This window comes from Crocodylus siamensis, chromosome 1 (assembly GCF_052110815.1).
Source record: "Crocodylus siamensis isolate JL-2025a chromosome 1, ASM5211081v1, whole genome shotgun sequence".
Classification (NCBI taxonomy): domain Eukaryota; kingdom Metazoa; phylum Chordata; order Crocodylia; family Crocodylidae; genus Crocodylus; species Crocodylus siamensis.
The window spans coordinates 248,379,423-248,388,547 of NC_143395.1; positions in this window are offsets into that span (position 1 = coordinate 248,379,423).

Below are 9,125 nucleotides of genomic sequence, written 5' to 3' on the forward strand. Positions count from 1 at the left end.
AGCTGGGTCAGCACAGCAGCCAGCAGGACACCAGGGCACTGGATGTCACTGCAGGGTCTGGATAAGCCATAGTGGCCAAGGAGAAAGCTGCCGTGTGCTGTCCCTGCACTTGGCACACTACTCCTGGGCAAGGAAGGGACTGGCCAGAGAGCAGAGAGTAGGACTGGCTTTTAAAGATGGCTGTCAGGTGCAGGCAGCTGCAGTCACAGCCTGGAGCTCCCCCTGCTGCTGGCAGGGGCCCATTGTAGGGCTGCAGGAAATGGTGCAAATCTGCTTCCTAATCACCTCATGTGTAGATGCCTGCCAAAAAAATGCTTACACCAGAGTAAACTTAGGTTGGAGTAAATACATGTGTAGATACACCCTGTATTTAATAAAGACCAAGGAATCTCTAGGACTGCAAAGTATGTAATAGATTCTTCTTTAAAAGGACAGTAACAATAGTTCAGAAAGTAAAACATTTAGAATTATTATAATCTAAAAATAAATGCTCCTTATGTAAGATCCACATATAAAAATGCTGCATGATTTTGTGCTTTCTTTGCTGCCTCAACGTCAGCAGCTATCTGATAAATAGTGTTCCCAGAACAGCAGTTAGTAGTGGGGATAATGCTGATGCTCAGAGAAGAAAGGAAACCAGAGGAGCTGGTTGGCTTAAGTCCTAGAAACAGGAGGGAAAACCAAATATTAGTTAAATGAAAAAGACTAGAATTTGGTAGAATTTCAAATAAGTATTGTGAAGAGTGAAAAACCCTACATATTTAAACAAGGAAAATATTATTTGACATAGTTACTAGTTTAAAACTGTTTCATTGGGTCTCACTCAGCCCTTGCTTACAACATCAGTCTATGCTTACAGCATACTGTGGAAATTAATAGAATGTGTTTGGCGTAATACTGGTGTGTGTCAGAACAGTTAATCAAGACCCAGAACAGTTAATCAAGACCAGTACACCAGATCCTATAAATGATCCTGTAAATGCTCCTGAGACTGTTATGTTGTATTGTTTAGAGCTGTGTTCTTATGCTTCCATTGTTCTTGCTGCCTCTGCACACATTCTGAGTAGAAGATTGAGGAAGTGAACAAGGTGGGATATACAGATGTCACACCACAGCAATTGTTGCTAACAATTCAAAAAATGTTAATAGAAAATGGGTTTTGGGGACAAACTGGGTAAGATATGCAAATAGAGATGAGTTTATGTTTATTATTCCCAAAATGTCAACTTTCAATAATCTAAGGAAGTGACACATGTATGACAGACATTATAAATCAATTTTTATTTCAGACATGCAAATCTGTGTTGCTGAAACCCAGACAAAACCTTGTTAAGCAAAAATTTATATTTTGGAACAAATTGAAACAATAAATAACTAAAGGGAAACCAAGCGAAGTCCAAAAAAATGAACCTAGAAATTTCAGGCATAACATCTCATTCTCTATAAATATCCTAATACCATACAAAACTTTTAATAACATTAACATGTAGCCAAGGAGACCAGCTCTTGGAAAGTCTATAAACGGTGCAAGATTTGAGAGCGTACTGTTAATGAAAGTACTTTAAATGTTAGATCTTCTGATGAATGTTAGATCATCTGAAGACCCCCTGAGGCTAAAAAGAAAGGCCTACAAAGGATGGAAGATGGGATTCACCTCCAAGGAAGAATATTCTACACTGGTCTGGAACTGCAGGGATCAAACCAGGGAAACCCCTGCCCGAAACTGAACTCCAACTAGCTTTGAGCATCAAGGACAATAAAAAGTCCTTTTTCAGATATGTGGGGAGCCAGAGGAAAAGAAAAGGCAACATTGGACCCCTGCTGAACCAGATGGGACAACTGACGTCCAGGAAAAAGCCAACCTATTAAATGGGTACTTTGCGTCGGTCTTTCATCAGTTCCATGGGACACCCACGCCCGCTATAGGACAGGATGGTCTGGGTAAAGGAGATTCCCTGCCCTCCATCAATGCTGACCTCATGAAGAAATGCCTTGAGAGGCTGGATGCCTTCAAGTCAGCTGGCCCTGGCAATCTACACCCCTGGGTACTCAAGGACCTGGCAAGCATCATAGCCCAGCTTCTGGCACAGATCTTTGAAAACTCCTGGTGCTCTGGTATAGTGCCTGAAGACTGGAAGAAGGCCAGTGTGGTGCCTATCTTCAAGAAAGGGAGGATAATGGATCCAGCAAATTATAGGCCCATCAGCCTGACTTTTATCTTGGGGAAGACCTTAGAAAAGTTTATTAAAGAGGCCATCCTTAATAGACTGGCTGACATCAACATCCCGAGAGATAACCAGCATGGGTTTGTTGTGGGTAGGTCTTGCCTGACCAATCTCATTTCCTTCTATGACCAGGTGGCCTATCACCTGGACAAAGGAGAAGAGATTGATGTTGTGTATCTTGGCTTCCAAAAAGCGTTCAATCTGGTTTCCCATAATCACCCCTTGGTGAAACTGGCCAGTTGTGGCCTTGGGTCCACTACAGTCCGCTGACTGGGAAATTGGCTCCTTGATCAGACCCAGAGGGTAGTAATTGATGGAAGTCAATTGTTATGGTTCTCTGTGATCAGTGGGGTCCCCCAAGGCTCTGTCCTTGGACCCATATTGTTCAACATCTTCATTAATGATGTGGACATTGGAGTCAGAAGCAGACTGGCCAAGTTTGCCGATGACATCAAACTTTGGGGAAAGCATCCACACCAGAATACAGGAGGGTAACCCAGGCTGACCTGGACAGGCTCAGCAATGAGTGGGTAAGAACCTGATGGTGTTTAACACTGAAAAATGCAAGGTTCTTCACCTTGGGAGGAAAAACCTACAGCATCCTTATAGGCTTGGCAGTGCTACACTGGCTAGCACTATGGAAGAAAGACAAACATGAGCCTGCAATGCAATGCTGCGGCTAGTAAAGTGACCAAAACACCAGCTTGTATCCATAGATGCTTTTCAAGCAAATCCCAGGATGTCATTCGCCCCTTGTACTCAGCCTCTGTGAGGCCGCAGCTGGAGTACTGCGTCCAGTTTTGGGCTCCACAATTCAAAAAGGATGTGGTGAAGCTTGAGAGAGTCCAGAGAAGAGCCACGCGCATGATCAGAGGTAAGGAAAACAGACCTTACGATGACAGTCTGAGAGTCATGGGGCTCTTTAGCCTGGAAAAGTGCAGGCTCAGGGGTGACCTGATGGCCACCTATAAGTTTATCAAGGGTGACCACCAGGATCTGGGGGAACGTTTGTTCACCAGAACACCCCAAAGGATGACGAGGTCGAACGGTCATAAACTACTACAAGACCATTTCAGGCTGGACATAAGGAAGAATTTCTTTACTATCTGAGCCCCCAAGGTCTGGAACAGTCTGCCAGCGGAGATGGTTCAAGCACCTACATTGAACACCTTCAAGAGTAAATTGGATGCTTATCTTGCTAGGATCCTATGACCCCATCTGACTTCCTGCCCTTTGGGCGGCGGGCTGGACTCGATCTTCCAAGGTCCCTTCCAGCCCTAATGTCTATAAAATCTATGAAATCTATGAATCACTAATAATGTCAATGATTTTGTATTCACATAAGAATAGACACATTTGGGATGAAAGTTACATAGTAAATGAAAGATAAATTGATAAAGGAGTGGTGAGTATAGATGGTTTGCATTTAATACTATTCCTGAATTCTCTTGTTTTTTGGTGATTACTGTCCTTTCCTTCTGTCTTTTCATCCTGATTTAACCTTCCTGCTTTCACTTTTATATACAAAAAGAATTTGAGTGTTTTAATTTTTAGCCAGAACTGCTTTCAACAATAATTGTGTCATAATGTACTTTTAGTTTTGTCTACATGCAGTAGAATGAAGGGCATTGTATACTTACAATAACTAGAAGTTTACAAGTAGAGAATGGGATTTATCATGAGGTGTTTGAAATAGGTTTAAATGATATGGTGAGGCTTGGTTCTTTTTCACAATAAGAGATACTTTCTTCAATGGCTTTATATCCCCCGGCAGGCCAGGGAGGTCACAGCACATGATGGGAATTGGACAGGAGGACCACCAATATGCTGGCCTATGCCAGTGCAGGTACCATGTATGCCCCTTTCCCCACCCCCCAAACACAACCAAAGGGTGAAAATCTATTCTGTTCACTCTTGACCTAACCTAGGGCACTTACAGTAAAGCATGAAACTTAGATGAGTTACAGCTCAGGCTTTTTGAATGTCTGTTATTAGCCTTTGATTAACTTAACCAGGGTTGGGTTGAGCTAAATGCCCAGTTGTACAGTCATGCACAGAGGTTAAATCACCCCAAAAATGGAGTTCCCAATCTATTTAGTTCACCTAAGCTGGTGCACAAACTTAGATCAAGATTGGGTTAACCTAATCTATGAAAGAGTTAGCCCAATCTTGTGAATACCTGTACATGTTTCAGCATAGCCCCAGGGCTGGGAAAGTCTGGACATTAACCCATCCCCAGGACTACACTATTCCCAACCCCAGGACCCTGACTGGGTAAACCCCTCTCCAAATGTGAACTCAGCAGCACCCCTCTGTTCCCCAACCCCACCCCCTGTGAAGACATGATTAATATCCCTGATCCCACCCACTCCTCCCCTCCTTCCAGGTTACTTATTCCTGTTTCCCAACCCCGGCCCCAGGAACAGCGAATGCCTGCACAATGCTACTCCCACTCTACATTTAAATGGCTTAATGTAAGCCATGTAGACTGGCTGTGGCAAATGACTATTTACTGTTTATATTCTCAATGTTGTCTTTTGATTGTAGCTTAAACTTCATGCCCAGACGCAAGAGTCTGGGCATATAGGGAGTGTGATCTTCATTACACTAATGACTTAGATAGTCTGCTGGTTATAACTCTATCAGGTGACAGAAAATAGTTCAATTATTTCTTTGGTAAAGTCCATAAAAACACCAGACCTTACAGTCTGGATTTGCTCTTGTTTATCTTGTACATGTAATCACCTTAATTCTCATTTCCTATCTATATATAAGTGCATACTTCCGAACAAAATGAGGGCATCATCTGCCAAAAATTAAGATTTTGATAGAACTCAGCAAGCAGTAGGGTTGCTGAACATAGTGGTGCTTTATTGCTCATAATTTAAGAAATTGAAGGGAAGAAGGCTGCAGATGGCAGGTTGGTGGGCTGGCAAGAAATTGTGCCCAGCATGCATTAGGAGGCATTCAGTAGCTGCTCTTTAATCAGAACTATTGAAAAAGTGCCTGCAGCCTGCTGTTGTATTCAGAAAAGAAATCTGACAAAATAAATAGTTGCATACTGTTTATAGGAATCAGGAATATCTTCCAGATAGCAGGAAACCTGAATACCGTTTTTAAAAAAAGATTTTTTCTTTTAAAAGCATCTGCATGTACCAGTTACACACGTAAACTGATGTTCAGGCTCATCTAGCCTCACCACACACTGTCTTCACCAGCATCTTCCTCCTTTTCCCTTCCCCTTTACTTATTTCTTCTTTATCTGATACCAGAAGTAAGTTCTACACATTACTGAGAACTGGGTATATCTCACTATACAATATAAAATCATAAATAGAAGATTAACAAAAGTTAATTACACTGGAGCATTTTTTCTCTACAGCACTTTTAGCAAGTCTGAGCAGCTGGATCATGTCAAGAATGTCTTGAACACTATGAAGCTTCACTAAGTATTTTTAAATCTTAAAACAAACTGATAGAAACTTTTTCCCTCATCACAAGAAAGGCAATTTATTTTTGGCTATTTAAGCTCATCCAATTCATGATTTGTGGTCTTTTAGAATGTATAACCATTTTACAAATTGTTGTCTGTACTTATTCTTGGAAAGCATCTAATTAATTTTGATGCTTCAAAATAATAATTAAATTATAAATAATCATTGGCTCCAGATTTGCATCCAGTGGCTCTGTATTTCCACAATAACAAAGAAGGCTACCTTGTGAAAATGATTAATATACTGATTACCGTGTCTCATAGAGTAGTCATTCTTGTCAGCCTCCTTTAATTTGTCACATTTAAAATATATTGTGGTACTTGACCTGCTAATTAGCACAGTCTTTCATTAAACACCAAACTGCTACATTCAAATGTTGGACCAGATGCAAAATAATAAAGAGAAAAATCATGCTTATTAAGCAGAACTACAGTGAAAAGCCTTTGTCCAAATGTATAATAGTTATAATACATTTCCTTAAGTGCTGATATTGTGATAGTGTTTTTTTCAAAACAATAGGCTGAAGGATGGAGTGGGGACTTCATTCACAATTCAAATCAATTCCTCCAGTCTTAATGAGTGTTACAAGAACAATGTGATGAGGATCAGTGTTTGTTCACGAGAGCAAAATATAAAAACTCCTTGTGAAATGCAGTGTATGCACACAGATGTAATAGTGAAATACAACTTGAAATAAATATTAAGAAAGATCTAAACCCAATTGTTCTTGCATTTACTGTATTTGTTTATTTTTGCAATTTGAAACAGTTCATAGCACAACAGAGATCATTCAGGGCTCCCACTTGAGAAATATTCAAAAGCAAAATCTCCCTTTGTTAACACTAATTACGTTAAACATACTGTCATAACCCAGACCAATCCCTGGAGAGGATCTACATGGAAAGAATGAGACCAAATTGTCTAGCTGTTCTGCTGTGTTTTTCTGAGCTTATTTGATGAAACACTATCAAACTGAGGAGATACTTATGATATGTGTTATTTGTCAGGGTTATGATTTCTCCATTAAAAGCCACTTTAGATAGAGCCTGTATATGATTAGTATCAATGTACTGCACGTGTTAGTCATCATTGTGATGTGAGCTGTTAGAATAAAATGATTTAAGACTACATTTTAAAGGTATTTAAGTACTTATTATTTATTGAAATTAAAGGGAGGAACACACTTAAATACCTTTAAAAAACTGGGCCTTAGTGTCAAATCCTTCCCTACTGAAGTCAATGGAAACTATAGCACTGAATATCAAGCCTATAACAGCTAAGTAAAGTGAAAGTTTAACGTTTCTGTTCCCTAGGAAGGCAATTCCTACATTGGATGTATCCTTATAATGTTTTCATTTTTTTAAACATTTTTAATGAGGTGAAGTTGAAAGCCTTTTCAGTCACCGAGAAGTGCTGATATAATAAAATATGAAGTACTTTAACAAGATTATTGGAAGTTGAATTCAGAAGGATTAATTTAGGGAAAAAAACCCAAAACCTGTTTTTTCCAAAATGGGTTGTTTTTCTGAAAAAAAAAAATTGAGAGGTTTGTTTCAGTCCTCCTCCCATTTCTGTGCTTCAAATGCTGCTTCATGGCAATTGAATGCAGAATATATCATCTTTGGTTTCAGGGTTTCCAAATATTTGTTCAACCACACCAGATTTAAGACTTTCTTATACTTGTTTATATGGAATTTATTCACTGTAGGCATATTGCATACAGAATATGTTGGGCTTATACTGACCTAACACACATGAAAGGTCTGTAGAAAATAACTATATAATGTATCGTTAACAAAATTGATAGCACCTACTGATAGCAGAATTTAGTATTAACATTAAATATATATTTTTGAGAAAATCTTATTCACAGATAGGATTAGGGCATCAACCTTTTTTCTAGCCAAGTTAATAAGACATTTACCATTCATTCCTAAGGAGAAATAAGTCTTTGGTGTTCATCTTTATAAAGGACATTAAAAGATTGATAACAGCAGTACAGTAACTCTCCAAAACTTTTTAAAAATCAAAAGCCAAATGTATTAAATAGTGTTAACACATTTTAACCAAAAAAAAGTTTTTTTCCACTCAGAAAGTTGTTCTCATAGATCTAAACTTTAAATCATAGGGCAGACAACATTCTTGTTGATTTTATGAGGAATTTGTAAGCATTAGAAGGTGCCAGCCTCAAGTTGAAATGTCTTTTACAAATTTAAATGGGCAATGAGGACAGGTTATTTGTGAGGTCATTGTTTTTCTCTTACTTTAAAATATTTCCAAAATTACCTATGGTAGTGTGTGAACTATTTCTTTTCTTCAACATACAAGCATTTTACATATACATACATTTCATTACTATATTTTATTAATTATATTTCCTAAAAAAGATGCAATGGAAAAAAAATCATATGATTATAACTGGGTGTAACTTCTTTACAGGACAGCAGCTGTGTTACAGAACTATATTATACAGCTATACAGTATTCCTGTTACAACATAACTGTATGCTTCTGTGGTCATACAAGTTAGCTGAATTGCAAGCTTCACTGTGATTGAGTTAAAGTTGCAACCATTTTGCTTCAGTTATATAACTGCAGGAGTATGAATGTGCAAACTACTATATAACAACATATATCCATATACATTGTTTATCAATCCATGTGTTATGTTGGGCTATATCCTTAGTTTTAAAAGAAAATTATTTAATAATTAGAAAAGTGTTTCTTTGTGTTCAGATCAAGATTCCAGACAACGGTATTCTGCTGTGCTACAAAAAAAAAGAAACAATTCTACTTGAATGGATTTTCATTGTTGACCCTAGTTATTTTTTTTCCTAGCTTTTCAGTCTTGTCTATCTTTAGATCTCCTCACAGTAGCAGTGACTTTTCCCTTTTCTCTCTAGTTCCTGTGCTGTCTATTCCACAATAATCAAAATAAGCCATCAATCAGCAGTGTATTTTGTCTTTAATTTTTAATGAAATCTTGAACCCAATCCTCAAATGGAGTAACCAAGTCAGTCTTTGATCAGATGCCTGGTGGAACAGGAAATCTTACCAGAGCCTGTAAGTGATGATAAGGTAATCCACAAATGCCCAGCCACAACAGTTAGAGTTGTGGATTCCTAATTCCTTATCCCAGTGGTTCTCAACCTTCTAGACTCGAGGCACCCTTCATGAGACTAAATGAACTTCTCTATAACCATTGTGAATTGAGTGCTGTCCCATTTCAAAAAGCAAACTTATTTATTCCAGTGTTTATCTGTTTGCAGAAGTTACCCAGGCAGTGATGAGCCTGAACTTGCACTTAATCTGCTTATCTCCTTATACCTTACGGCAGCGGTTCCCAAGCTACGGGTCACAACCCCAAATAGGGGCTCAATAGCAGCATATGGGGTCATGGGGATGGG